Source organism: Macrobrachium nipponense, chromosome 41 (assembly GCF_015104395.2).
Source record: "Macrobrachium nipponense isolate FS-2020 chromosome 41, ASM1510439v2, whole genome shotgun sequence".
Classification (NCBI taxonomy): Eukaryota; Metazoa; Arthropoda; class Malacostraca; order Decapoda; family Palaemonidae; genus Macrobrachium; species Macrobrachium nipponense.
Window position 1 is genome coordinate 6,925,608 of NC_061102.1, and position 15,168 is coordinate 6,940,775.

Consider the following 15,168-nt stretch of genomic DNA (forward strand, 5'->3'; position numbering starts at 1 on the left):
TTAGTAGATAGATTTATATTTTTATCCATATAGAAGTTTGTTAAAAACCTTTATGATTTTATTTTATTTGTAGATTTATTTTTCTTTTTTAACGCTTAGAAGCTTCTGTTGATCATCTTTAAACTTTGTTTATTCAATAGAGTTATTTATCTGCCTTTTGTCTTCTCGAGTCCTGGATAATCAGATACGTTATGTATAAGCAACTTCCGATCCTTGCACCCCCCCCCCCCCCAATGAAAGAACCTTACACCAGTGTAACGCCATCATAAAACACTGCCTTGAAATTCATGAAAACCTCTGAGACTTGATCTTAGAATTAGAGATTATATATATTAGCATTATATATATTAGCCTTGGCTCATAAAGACTTGGTAGGGTGTTTTTACATGTCGCCAAGTAAAAAATAATTAAATAAATAAATAAAAAAAACCGGTAGCACTCTGTTTAAGGTAGCCATAAAGACTATCGATTGTCAGGTTATATTGGCTTGGAGTACCTTACGGAGAGGCGATGTTGGAGGCACGGTATTTGTATATCGGCCCAAGGGGGGGGGGGGTTTGGAGATTTGGGAAAGGGGGGTGAGAGGGGGGAAGGAGTTGTTGAAAGGGGTTTTGTCGATCTCGGACCACCTGCCGACGCTCAAGTCCGACTCTCTCCCCCCCCAACCCCTCCATCCCCCTCCCGTACACCTCTTCTTCTTCTTTCCCCACCTCCAAATCATCATCGGTAGGGGGGAGGGAGTGGGAGAACGAGAGGAGGGTTAGGGTAGGGGAGGGGTGGGGTAGTGGGGGATATCGGGTTATGGGAAACAAGGGCTTTTGTTGGGCTGGTTCAGGGGATATGGGAGTGGATATAGTGGTGGTACCATGGAGGGGGGGAGGGGGAAGGGGTTAGTGGAGGGGGAGGGTGGGGGTCCTCTTAACTTGAAATGTGCAACGGATGGTCGGTCATCGTCTCGTGTGTGTGTGTGTGTATTTATGTATATATAATATTCTCATTAATAGCATATGGTTGAAAGAGCTTGAAAGACAACTGATCACATTTCGGTATTTGATCAAAAATCTGCTTGAGACATAAGAACGGGACATTTATGATTGATTGGGAAGATTTATATCTCTTTTCTTATTTTTTTTTAAAGCATGTTTCTCAAGAATGACCACATTTACCTTTTTTAACACTTGTCTGTTTGCTCTGTAGTGACGGAAAATTTCCAGCAGAATCTTGTAGTACCCTTGTTCAGTACAAACAGATAATCAGTTTATATTTTAATTATTTTACGCTGCAGCTTCACTCTGTTACGTTTTATCCTCTGTATCAGCAATGTAAACAAAAGCACGGCGCTAAGTCCGTAGGACACCGGGAAATAAAACGAGTCCTTTTACGCCCTTGACGTCGTGTAAAGGTCAAAATTCTATTTATCTTGTAAAAGAGACAAAATGGTAGGGCTTATGCCTGTTATGGTAGGAAGACTTGTATACACTGGTCATACAGAGTCAGTTTTCATCACTGTAAGGTTGCAGAACACCCTGTGTATGGCAGGAGAGATTTCAGTCAACTGTTGTGGTTGTAACTTCGATCCAAGAGTGAAAAAGCGAGTGAAAGCAATTTCCACGGGAGTGTGCATCACTGCTTTTCTGGGTTGTGGTAGAAGTTTAGTTAGGATGAACGCATTGCTTGCAGTGGATGAGAACAGAAAAAAAAAAGACCCTAAAAACGTTGGAAATATGCTTGACTGAGTGTGATATAATCACTGCTAGAAGATAACATACATTTGCTAGATTGTCTTGGCACAAATTACTGTTTAAGTGGAAGAGAAAGTGCATGTGCCTATAGAGGTGAGAATAGAAGAAGATGGATGTATATCTCATCATTATGAGATTGAAGTACAAAAAAATTGTGAAGCAAAACTCACTAATATGAAGGCTCCATGGGAGCGTATGTTTATTTCCTCTGTTTAAAAATGACCTGAATTCAACAGGTATAACATTTGTACATAAATGTTGAAATAAATGTTCATAATGTATGCTGGTGGTCACAAATTCATCCAGCTCCTAAGTCTTGTAATCACTGAGGGTTCGAATCCTACCCGGGTAGGAGTATTTTGTCATTCGTTTCCGTTCTTGTTTTCGAATTTCCATTGGAAAACAAGTAAAAAGCATTAGGAACTGTGAAAGACAAATATATGCATATAGTGTGTGTGTGTGTGTGTGTGTGTGTGTGGAAACCATTCCATATAGCCAAGTTACGACCGCAACCATTGTGACAGAGAATCGTCATAGTATTTGAGGCAACGTGTCCAGTTGAGTGGTGGACCTCTTCATTCATGCATTACCGTTATGGACAATGCAATACGTACCTTGACCGTTATATTTCTCTCTCTCTCTCTCTCTCTCTCTCTCTCTCTCTCTCTCTCTCTCTCTCTCTCTCTCTCTCTCTCTCTCTCTCATCCATCACATTTTGAGCCAGGTAACATTAGCTCAACCATTCATTACCCTTAGTAACCAAATCCAAGAATGGAAATATTTCAGCAAGGTAGTCCCGCTCTCCGCGAGGAATCGAACCAGTGGTCAGGTAAATCTTGAGAAGAAAAGAAGGTTTTCGTTTGATTTTCAAGTCCCGTAAGAAAGGTTTCATTTAGCTGTAAAAATTGGCTTTATTAATTTTTTTTTTTTTTTTTTTTTTTTTTGCAACTGAATCAAAGCATCTCAGATTCAAGTGTTGCGAGTGATTATCGATGTAGTGAAGGTCAGACGTAAAATTACAAAATGCCGGGTAAATAACGCGAGAGAGAGAGAGAGAGAGAGAGAGAGAGAGAGAGAGAGAGATTTGAGTCCTTGATAGCCCCAAAGATGTCACAGCTAGAAACTGCTTTAATGATTAACCTTTTTCTATTTAAGATTAATGACAATAGAAAACAGGGAGTTTATAATTTGCGACTCGTTTTGTCTTTAGAACTTAAATCTCTGGTTTATTATCTTTAGGAATCCTTATGCGATATACCTTGAGCAAGGATTCAACCAGAGTTGCAATTGCTGACATTGCTCAGTTTATTGCGCGTCAGCAGTCATTTTTCTTGAATACAAACAAAATGGCGGAATTCACACCACCTTCACTTGTTTTTTCTCGATATTTTCCCCGTAGTCTTTTCCTAATACCTTTTCTGAAGTGCAACTTCCTTGGTGACGCAATATGTAAACAGGTTTATACGTCGTGTATGATGAAAGATGCTGACCCAGATGAAAAGGTAAATTTTTTCAAAGGCTGGAACAAACTTTGTCAGATGAGTCATCGAAGCTCATCAAAGTATGTACCACATCACAGTTGAAAAGGAAAGAAAAACTGGATGACCTCGACGAGGTATTATAATCTTCGTCCCCACCAGGGGCGTGGAACCGTTCGTAACATATTCGTAATTGAGGAAGAAGGTACCATATTTCCTCATAGAGTTCTTTTTAACGGGGTTGATGGATATGGAAGTTTTGTATTGTGTTTTCCATATAAAGTTTTCGTCGTAATTCCGAAGCACATTAATCTCCTTGAGTTTGACATTCAGCGTCGGTTGCTACTGATTTTTTTTTCCTGGAACGAGTTTGATATTGGATATTAGATGGTACTGAAAAGTCTTCGTATTTGTTTGTGTGATCTATTTATTTGTGTATTTATTTTTTTGTAGATCCTGAAACGAGTTTATTATTGAATGCCGGTTTTTACTGAAAACCTCGTATTTGCGTGTGTGTGTTTTAGATCCTGGAACGAGTTTATTTTTTATTGAATGTGAATTTTTCCCTGAAAGTGTGTTTTAGATCTTGAAATGAGATTATTTTTTTTGTTGAATGCTGTATTTTCATTAAAATGTTATCGTACGTGTTTTTTATTATTTTATTTTTTATTTTTTTCACTCGTGAAACCGAGTTTGACATGGAACATAGTTTTTCCACTGAAACGAGCAGATGTCTCAACACTTCGCGGAATCAGACTCGTAACGAAGAGCTAAATAATTCCTCGTATTTGTGTCCTTTTTTTTTTTTTTCAGGTCCCAGGTATCGTACTCGATCCCCATCCTGTTTCCAGGCGCGTGTGGAGCTTTTTGTTGCGTAAACTGTGTAGCCTCAAGTAACAAAGACGCGTCTTTGTGACTCCAGTCCTTGTTGGAGTTGTTGTTTTGGGGACCAGATTCGTCATCTTTCGTGATTTTTTTTTTTTACTAGATTCATCATCTTTTTTTATTTGTTTAATTTTTTCACCAGATTCGGCATCTTTCTTAATTTTTTTTTTTATTTTTTATTTTCACCAGATTCGTCATCTTTTTTTATTTTGTTGTTTTATTTTTTTTTAAGATTCGGCACCTTTCTTGACTTTTTATATTTTTGACCAGATTCGTCATCTTGTTTGTTTAATTTTTTTTTTTACCAGATTCTTCATCTCTCTTGACTTTTATTTTATTTTATTTTATTTTGTTTTTGGGGTGGGGGGGTGGGGGGCAGATTCGTCATCTTTCTTGACTTTTCCTTTGACCAGATTCGTCATCTTTCTTCAGCGACAAGGAACTTCGAATGAGAGAGAGAGAGAGAGAGAGGAGAGGAGAGAGAGAGAGAGAGAGAGAGAAGACGAGATGAGAGATAGAGAGAGAGAGAGAGAGAGACCCCTTCTAAGCCTTATCTGTAATTGTTTAGAATCCCATAAGTGATTTCGTTTGAAGCAGGTTCCGTTTATTGTTAGTGATTGGTCATTTTTTGGAAAAGTTCGTTGATGTTGAAATGAGTCTCTCTCTCTCTCTCTCTCTCTCTCTCTCAGCTAACCGCAGCCAAGCCACAGGCACAAGCAAATTATGTTCGAAGTTTAAATGGGTTGGGAAAAGTTCACCTGGACACCACCAGGTATTGATTATATTTTTCCGTTTTAAACTCTTCCTTTAAATTGAATTAATTCCCGTCACAACTAATTCCTGCCATCATCCACACCTTGTTAGTTTCCCCGTCGAAAGTCACCGTCGTCATCTGTGAGTGTCATTAAGTCGCTTTTTAATCGCTCCCGTTAATTGGGAGACCCATTTTTTCCAGGACAGTGCGCGCGTAATGGCGTCCGTCGTCGTCGACATTTGACCAGAATTCGACTAATCATACATCTGGCCGGTCACGCTTTCCAGCCCCTGGAAACCTGGAAAGAGACTCCAGTGTAGCCCCTCCCCCCCTCTCCCTACCTACCCTACCTGCCTACCTTCCAGCCAGCCAGCGCCAGCAGTAGCAGCAGCCCGTTCACCTTCGGCAGTCTGGCTACGAACCGCAATGCAACCCCCCTTCCCCCCCCCCCCCCTCCCCTACCCCCCCCCCCCCCCTCCATCCATCCTTCCTCCCTCCCGTGGCTCAGCCCAGCACCACCACCATCTCGTGGGTGGAGCGAGATCGTCCATGCTCGGTATTTCCTCCGTTTTCCTCAATTCTGTTCCAGTTTTGATATAAGAGAGCACATAGGCCTAAATCATTTCCACTCCTCGTATCCAAGATGGCCCCTGGGGGTTGTTCTTGAACCGCTAAAGCACTATTCGCAAAATGTTTTTCACAGCATTGTTCGGTCGACGAGTCTTGCCTCTTATTTTTCCCTCCACGTAGAAACAGCACACACACACACCACACACACACACACACACACACACACACACACACACCATCGGCAAAGAAAGAGTGGAGAGTATGATATAGTGTGTTTGGTGTGGGAGCTGGGAAATGATTTCTGGCTCATAGACGGTTACGTCTTTTTGGGAAGATCTCTCACGCTACTGGTGAACTGCGTCACGCACCGTTTCTCTCTCTCTCTCTCTCTCTCTCTCTCTCTCTCTCTCTTGTCGAATGGAAATCCCGTATTTTTGGTACTGGAGAGATTTTTCGTACTAGTTTTGCAACCCTTTGTACTTATGGAAACTAGTCATACTGTATTTGCCGTTATTGAGAGTAAAGTAGAAGTAGTTTACTGCTATTATTATTATTATTATTTATTATTATTTATTATTATTATTATTATTATTATTATTATTATTATTATTATTATTATTATTATAGGAGATACCAAGATTTTGGGAGATACTGTCAGGGTAAGTTCTCCAAAATCGAGTGAGCTTCTGCTGACCTAAGCTTCTGATAACATTAACTTGGTTTATTATGCTAAAGGTTGATGGTTCCAGCCAGGGTAGAGAGAGAGAGAGAGAGAGTTATACGTGTGCTATAGAGACGTGACGGGCCTGACAAGGTAATCATCACCGGGATGAAACTGTTCCTAAGATATAATCTCTCTCTCTCTCTCTAAGAAAATTCTTCTTTTTAATAATTCCGTAATATTAGGATATTAGGTCCACAGAGTCCAGTTGTTTGGGCTAATGTATATAATAAACAACTCTCATTTATAATATATTAAATCTCCTTGATTACAGAATGAATCCTAAGTTCTACTTTTTGCTGTTAAAAAAAAATTAAATGTCCATTTCCACGGCCTGCTTTCAGAAGCAAGAGCCCGTGTGAGCGCAAATCCTTTCTCTGGGAAGGTCACCCTCCACTGCCTTGTACCACCAAGTCTCTCCTCCGCTTCACTCTGGAACTCCGGGTGAAGGTTTTTAGTCGTGAATGGAGTTCCAAGTGTTCTGGATACGTGATATATATATATATATATATATATATATATATATATATATATATATATATACACATATATATATATCTCTCAAAAACACAAGGGAGAAATGAATAACCAGTTGTAAACCCTGACCGGTGTCGGCTTTATTGCCAAGCCAATTTCAGGAGGCTGAAGGTGCCTCAGCAATAATGCCAACACACACACACACACGCACAAAGAGATCATCTCTATTATGAGTACACTCTTGGAAGTCTATAAGTACTTGGAAATTTGAGATGAGGCAAGCATCTATCACAGATTATTGTTGTTGTTGTTGTCTATCACAGTCCCCCAATTCGACTAGGCAGTATTTATAGTGTGGGGTTCCAGGTTGCATCCTGCCTCCTTAGAAGTCCATCACATTCCTTACTATGTGCGCCGTTTCTAGAATCAGTCTTCTGCATGAGTCCTGGAGCTACTACGGCCTTTAGTTTTTCCAGATTCCTTTTCAGATTATTATTATTATTATTATTATTATTATTGCTGTGGTCATATTGTAGGGCCCCTTAACCAAAATGCAATCTAGATAAGAGTTCTTTTACTCAAGAATTGAGTCCCCAATTTTAAACAGACAAATGCGCTGTGCTGGTTTTTCGTGTCCCATAAACGAATGGAGGTCTTTCTAGGGGAAAGGGAGGTGACCAGGCTCCTTTTCCACATTTTTGTTCGTCTGTCTGTGTTCGTTTCTATCACACTTAACCGTATCTCGTATCTCGTGAATGGTTTAGGGGATTTCAGTCAAACTCTGTCAATGTGTGGACGAATTGGACAGATCTGGACAGATCTCCCGTCTGTCTGTTAGTCTTTTAACTTCAGCTGTAAGGTTTCACCTCTTCTAATGAAAAAAAAAAAAAACCTTTCAGATGACCCTAAGATAAAGTGACCTTGTGACCTAGGACTTGCTAAAAATAAGCTGGTATTGGAGGTCGCTCGTATTTCACAAGAGAATGTTTGTGTGACTTGTAAATCTTTGCAAGAGGAAACTGCCCTTTTGGAAAGGGTCACAAGGAAATAGTTGTCCTCAATTCAGTTTTTCCATCGGGTAAAGTTTCCTTGTTTGAATAAATTAAGTTCAGTTTTATTTTTCTTCGTTTGTTTTTGTTATCTTTTGGCCTGATTTACTGTCCAAGTAATTATTGTTCGATTCTGTTTTGCTAAGATTTTTTAAATGCTTTCGTGTTAAAAAAATTAACGAAGACTGATTATGGGGAGAGAGAGAGAGAGAGAGAGAGAGAGAGACACAGATTTGAACTCTTGGGGGAGAAAGGGAGACGATTATGACTCATCCGAGCCACGACCCTGCCTCTTCTTAATCCCCCTCCCTCCCCCCCACAACCACCACACTTTGGCCTCGCTGGGCTGGGATACCCCCAGCGACGCACGTGGTTCGCACTTTTGGGCAGAGCTGGAGTGACCTTGAAGCCCGTCTTGATTTCCCGTAGGGCGCTCCTTCGAATATTGAATGAAATCCTCATCCTTGGCTTCGTTCTTGGTCACGTCTTAAATACCCTAGCGTTTAAGTGAACAAAGCATCAGGCTTCGAGTTACATTTAACTCTGGATGAGAGTAAATCTTGAGTCTATTTGAGTGAAAGGCAGAAAAACTACGAGTGAGTGAAAGTTCCATGATGCACAAGCAGATGGCTCGGAGTGGGCGTGGATGTGTGTGTTTTTGTGTGTGTGTTGGCGGGTTTTGGGGCATTATGCGAGTGTGGGAAGAGCACTGAGGTTAACGGGTATTGGGTGTGCGAGAGAGAGAGAGGAGGGGTGTTTAATTTTCCTTTGTATTGGCGTAAGAAAGGATTGCACTTAATTTGTTGGCTTTTATTCTTAAACGTACGTGCTTGTTTACTCGTGAGCTGACTTAAATCTCTCTCTCTCTTTCCTCTCATATATAAGTATATATGTATATTATCTTTTGAGCAATTTTACCAGCTGTGAATCTGTGTTAGAAACAATAACCTCACTAACTTCTCTCATCTTACACTTGTTGAATTCGGGTTTCCATCACTACAATCCTTTGTTCACGAGTATGAGATAAGTGAAGCCCTAATCTTCTGTGATGAGATTCAAATCCACGCACGTGAGGAGGCATTTAAAAGCTCATGCTATGTAGCATGATATGTATAATTTCAACCCGTACAAATCACCCAGTCCCATTAAACCATATTAACTCTCATTTCTCCATCTATTTAATTTAATTTAGGTTTTCCCTCATATCTTGAACCTCACCTTAAATCCCGTAGGTGCGGCGCACTGTAGGCATTACTGAAGGTTCTTTGCAGCGTCCCTTCGGCCCCTAGCTGCAACCCCTTTCATTTCTTTTACCGTACCTCCTAGCAGTTTATTCACAGTGCAACTGCGAGGTTTCTCTCCTGTTGCACAATTCAGTTTCAGACCTTTTAACTGTCAGTTTCAGCTTCAGCGCTGAATGACCTCTGAGGTCGGAGCGCTTGAACTTTGGCCTAAATTCTGTATGATAGTCTGTCTATTCTCTTATCCTGAACCTCTTCTCCTCCGGTTATCAAACTATTTAGTATTTTCTTCGTTATTGTCTCCCAGTGAATACTTTCTCTAGCAAACACCAGTCATTTCATTGTCTATTGACATCCCATTTCATTTCGAGATTTTAATGGACATAATCAATCAGTCAGTCTCTTTATCTCACAACTGTGTCAATAGGAATGTCCTCTCTCTTAATCTGCTCTCCAGGCCATATGGATATATCAGGACTTTCAAACCAAGCAGCCTTAGGGACAACGCATCCTTGTGCCCGTGACCCCTTTCAGACTTGAGCCAGACGGTCAAGTGTCTGTTAGTGTTTATTTTTTATTTTTTTATTATTATTATTATAACAAACACTTATCAACACATCCTCTCACTTGGCTAAACCATACACGGTTGCCCCTTATCAATCCTTCTGTCGTTTATATAAATATCTTTTTAAATATGTAAGTGTATCTTTGTAAATATGTACGTGTATATATATATATATAGATAATATATATATATATATATATATAATATAATATATATTATAAAAGTTGTCACGTAAAACTCGTCAAAATTGACAGCATGATGTGTCGACTTTGAATTTATCTTTAAACGAACATAACTTTTGTTTGCCATTCCCTCTGGCTGGTTGGCGTTGCTAACTAAAAATATTCGATGTTTAATTTATCCTTATATTTAATTTTAGATGTGCATACGTGTACACTGATACTATGGCTGTTTCTGTGATAGTATTACAAACATATAAGCGTATAGTATTACAAATATTTACAATGTAAACCAGAAGAGGGTCGTTTTTTTTTTTTGCATACCCTCTTCCCGCTCTCTCGCCATGTCTGAGAGAACTGTGGTATAGCAATGCACGGCGACAGCATTTGAATTCTCCCTCAAGTAGGAGAAGGGAAAAACGGTTAGGGAAGAGTGTTGATGAGGAGGGGTAGGGATTAGGGAGGGGCCACTTGTACTCTGATACCCACCCTAAAGAGATTTGATGTATGTAGGGACAGGGTATGACAATAGAAATGATACGATGGCTAGGGCTTCTTCTGTTGGGGCAACTTCGCTCAGCCCCTTTTTGGAAATGGCTTCTGTTGTGAGTTGTTAATGTAAAGTTAAACCTGCACGAGTTATTCCACTGTTTATTGATGTATATATGTGACACTTTATATATAAAGGGAAAGCATATACTTCTTTCTTTAGTTATAAACTAGGTTCCACTTATTGAAAGCGTTATGGTTAGAATTGTGGACCATTTATATGTTCAGTAACAACCAGGACAATTATTGTTATATAAATAATTAAATAAATAAATCCAATTATGTATTCAGTAATAACCTGGACAGTTATATTGGTAAGTAAATAAATAATTAAATAAAGAGGCCATGAACGTTTGAGAAGACTTGGCAAGCATTAAAACAAAGTGTTGTGCCATGATTGAAAAATGTATTGAATGCGTTTTTGAACCAGTTCTCCTTTATGGAAGTGAAGTGTGGATGTTGGAAGTGTTGAGAGAGAGAATATTTGTTAGTTAGAGGAAGGCTTTAGAGTAAGATATTTGATGCTCTTTATTGCGCTGCTGAAACATATGTATTGAAATAAAAGAAGCTCCGAGAATGACTCTCTCTCTCTCTCTCTCTCTCTCTCTCTCTCTCTCTCTCTCTCTCTCTCTCTCTCTCTCTGTTTAATTGCTTTTTAGAATGGAAAAGGGAAAATTGGAAACTCATTGCTCTCCTAATTACTGTTATTAATATGTCAAGAGACAATAAACACTAAATTGTTCCCATTCGAACGTAATTTTTTTTATATTTTTTGTAGTTCATAATAGTTGGTGAACCTTCAGTTCTCTCTCTCTCTCTCTCTCTCTCTCTCTCTCTCTCTCTCTCTCTCTCATGATAAAGTCAGCTACTTATGCCGTACGAGTTTGCGAGCGCTTCGGGTAGCCTATTCAATTATTCTTGCCATTTACAACTCCAGACACTGTACAAGTAATCTTATACTTTGTCCCAAGTTTGCTTATCTCTCCTGAATCAGTCTGCACTCGCGTTCATTTTATCCGTGTAGATGAACTCAGTTTAAAATAAAATACAGTGTTCCGTCCAGGACAAATATAGACTCCGTCAAGATCTGCCGGCACTTGACAGTTGATGAACGCATCCTCTGAAGTGGCATCACACTGTGACGTCATGATGACGTCACGAGTCAGCTGTTGACGGGAATATTTTAAGCAGCAGAAAGGAATATATTTAAACACCTCTTTTTAAGCGTTTCTGTTATATGACTAGTCGATTGTATTTCTTTCGGTTTGTATTATTATAATTTTATTATTATTATCGTTATTATTTATAATTCTTTGAAAATTCCCAATATGAATATTGGCCAAGTTACTCAGAAACGTCGCTGAGCCTGAGACGCGAATTGTAAGGAAAATTAAAAAAAAAAAACTATAAAATCAACTCTCTTAATTCTGCCATTCTTTTTATTATTATTATTATTATTATTATTATTATTATTATTATTATTATTATTATTATTATTAACAGTAATAGAAAAAGCAGTTGGATAATATTTGATACATCTTCCTTGTCAAATGTTAAGGCGGCCATGTTGGAAAACATGTACTATGCCTTCAGTCAACAGCACTCAGAATGCCGTAAATTAATCATATTTCCTGCATTAGCAGTTGCACGTAAGAAGGAATTAATAATAAAATTCTAATGTTAATAAAAAAACAGTATGCCTTTAAGCTTTGCGTCAAAGGGTCTACCATTAATATTTTTTTATCGTAAAATGACTTGAAAGTTGAATTTGAAATATCTCGCCTCAACGATGTATTAAGTTTATTCGTAATACTTATCTTCCTCTTCATTTTCATTTGTCCTTTTCCCATTTTTCATAGATTGTCTATTCTCTTTTTCGTTAATTCTTTTATTTCATTTTATTTTTCACTTAGCTGTTCAGAATTCGAGGTCGCATAACTTCCAGGTAATGAGTTTCGTAATGGTACGTTCCTGACATTAACAGCAACATTAACGCATTAGGGTGGCTCTCTCTCTCTCTCTCTCTCTCTCTCTCTCTCTCTCTCTCTCTCTCTCTCTCTCTCTCGGGGGAATAGACACTTCTGATTCCTGATCATGTACATAGTTGCTAATCGACTCTTGTGCCTCACACTGCTTCTACTATTGAGAATCTTCACTTTAAAATTGCACATAGGGATATCTTCAATCCAAAAGTGTACATGTATATTTTCTTCACTTTAAAAGTGTATATAGGAATGTCTTCGTTTTAAGTGTTATATGGATTACATCCTTTGAGAAGTGTACATAGGGATTTCTTCACTTTAAAAGTGTTTATAGTTCGTTCGCATTCCATAGGCTTTATAATGTAAATTTGTTAACGTGAAGGACGCATGGTTGACGTAATTCTTTTCCACGTTAGCTGAATATGGCTTCCTCCGTTAACCTGACTCCATTCCAGTCGGTAGAATTATTTTTTTCTTTTTTTTTAGGTCGATGTGTCATGTTGGATGGTGCTTGTGAAACCATATTATGAAAGTTGATGTGTATATTTTTTAAACTTGACAATTCGTTGTTTTTCTTGATAGCTCTTGCTTTTTTATTTAATATTTTTCGTACGTGATAGCTTTTGTTTCTTGTAAATAATATATTCAAGTTGTCCCCAGTGGGAGGGTCCTGGGTCCCATCTTGATTTGTATTGAAAAAAAATAATTTACAGCTGATGTGTCAATTGATGGGTAAGTAAACTGTCTGAAAATAGAAATATAACCACTTTGGGAATTCTGAGCACTCGCTTTCGCTACAAATGGCGTCAGATTCGAAGTTGCGAAAATTGGAAAAGGGTTTGAAAACTAGACAGGTGTTAGATTAGTCAAAAATATCGACGTAATTAGCATATCGTAGTCTCGTGTTTACTTGTTTGTCGACGTTGACGTAATCATATGAAACCGGTAGCATAAACTGACAATAAATTCTCTTTCACGTAAGAATACATTTCTTGGAATTGGCGCCTTAGTTTATTTTTATGAAAGGGTGATACTTATCACTACTATTTTAGCGAGTGGTTTCTCTCTCCTCCGAGGCCGGTCATAGTAAGCTTGCCCAGGTCAGCCTTACGAAGCACATGTGTTGTCACTTGGGTGTTGCGTTCCAAGAAGATACTTAGCGTTTAATCCTCGAAGCCTTCTTGGTTGAAGGGACGGAGGGAGGGCCGTTGTTAAGGGCTTTCTTATAATTAGATTTCAAACGTGATCGTTGTGTAAGTTTGGACGTCGGCGCGACTTTCAAGAATTATGTACTACAGCGGTAAGGAAAGGGGCCGTTGACTTCTTACTGTGTAATCTTGAAGAATGTGTTTGTACAGCTTGTGAGTCTCTCTCTCTCTCTCTCTCTCTCTCTCTCTCTCTCTCTCTCTCTCTCTCTCTCTCTGTGTTTAAACATGCTCTACATTTAAGTAATCTAGGGAATGTTGCTATTTCAATCCTAAAACCAACTTCCAACAGGTGTGTGGTTCAGCGATTCATGGAGTATATAACTGTTCTGTTGTATTGAAGCACCTGCTCTTCCAGTATTAGTTTGTCTGGAATCATTTTGACCAGTTTGACCTCTCTCTCTCTCTCTCTCTCTCTCTCTCTCTCTCTCTCTCTCTCTCTCTCTCTCTCTCTCTCTCTTCTTCTTCTTCTCTTCTTCTTCTTCTTCTTCTTCTTCTTCTTCTTGGTATCAGAGCTACTGCAAACTGGTAACACCATGTAATCTAACACCATAAACAAGTGTTTCTACTTCGCAACCGAGACCTTCCTTCCCAGGCAGTTTCTCCACGTCTCTTCTGTTGCAACCTCAACAAGATGCAGACCAAAATATTCAGACATTAATCTTCAACTTCTTATTAAAAGTTCTTATTACAGATGGAAATAAAACATGGCCTTTCAAGTGTACAGAATTAATTTGATTATAAAAAAAGTTTTACCCGAGTTGTTACGGCTTAGAATTTATTGTTTATAAAATACCTATTTTATTTTGACCACCCCCTCCCCCTTTTACCCTTCATTTTTTCTCTTTGCTTCCCAATTTTGTTCCATCACGTTTTTTTTCCCCTCTGCCATGTTGGATGTCCACGGGGTAGTACGCACTTCCCAACTTTGGGAATGACTGATTTAACTTAATTATAATAAAATATAAGATTTATAAGTATTACACAACTTATTATTAATTGTTACCTCTTAATAAACCTTATGGGAAAAAAAGCAACTCCCCTTGAGGTTGCTACAATTGGTTAATTGAGTCTTCCGTGACAGATAACCTTTTATAAATAAGAGTCCACTATTTTCTGCCCTGCAACCAATAATACTGTAGTGGAAATTAAAGGGACACCATTGAAAATGAAAACTATGAACATTTATTGCACTTTGAATATTTTATGTGTATTAAAGCAAAAGTGGTTGAGTTATTTATTCAAGGTGAATGTGCAATATGGTTTCTAATGAACAGGTAGTTTGCAAACTGCTGCTGTGTTCTCCATATTGAATAAAGATTGCAGGTGTGCATGAAAATTCTCCTGGCATTCAGCTTCCTCTCATTACTTCCAACTTGGGAATCTGTGTTGGATACGTACTATTGTTTACAAATATTGGAAAGACTTAAACGTTTATATGTACTTATACATAAGTTGTAAAAGGATACGTAAGTTGTAAACCTCTGGAAAACGACAGAATTGGTAACGAAGGTTCATAAAAAAAGAATGCATACTTATGGGAATAATAAAAAGCAGATCTGAGATAAAAACGTGCTAAATTCAAGTACATGTCAAAGTTAAATGCATAAATTAGCAAAGAAAAAACTTAACCCATATGTAAAAAGTAATTTAGAAGTTCCAGAAATCCTTTTTGTAATGATGTGAAAGTACCTGTTGGGCTTTTTACAAGTGTTGCATTTATTGAATGTATTTTTGTGTACTATTACTTGGAAATTTTGTAATGCTTATT

The 15,168-nt window shown here is 38.4% G+C and overlaps 1 protein-coding gene across 1 annotated transcript in view; it reads left to right on the plus strand.

Annotated features, from left to right (window-relative positions):
* LOC135212479 (uncharacterized) overlaps nucleotides 1-15,168 on the plus strand; it is a gene marked incomplete in the record, with an annotated part of 222,419 nt that overhangs the window by 191,619 nt on the left and 15,632 nt on the right.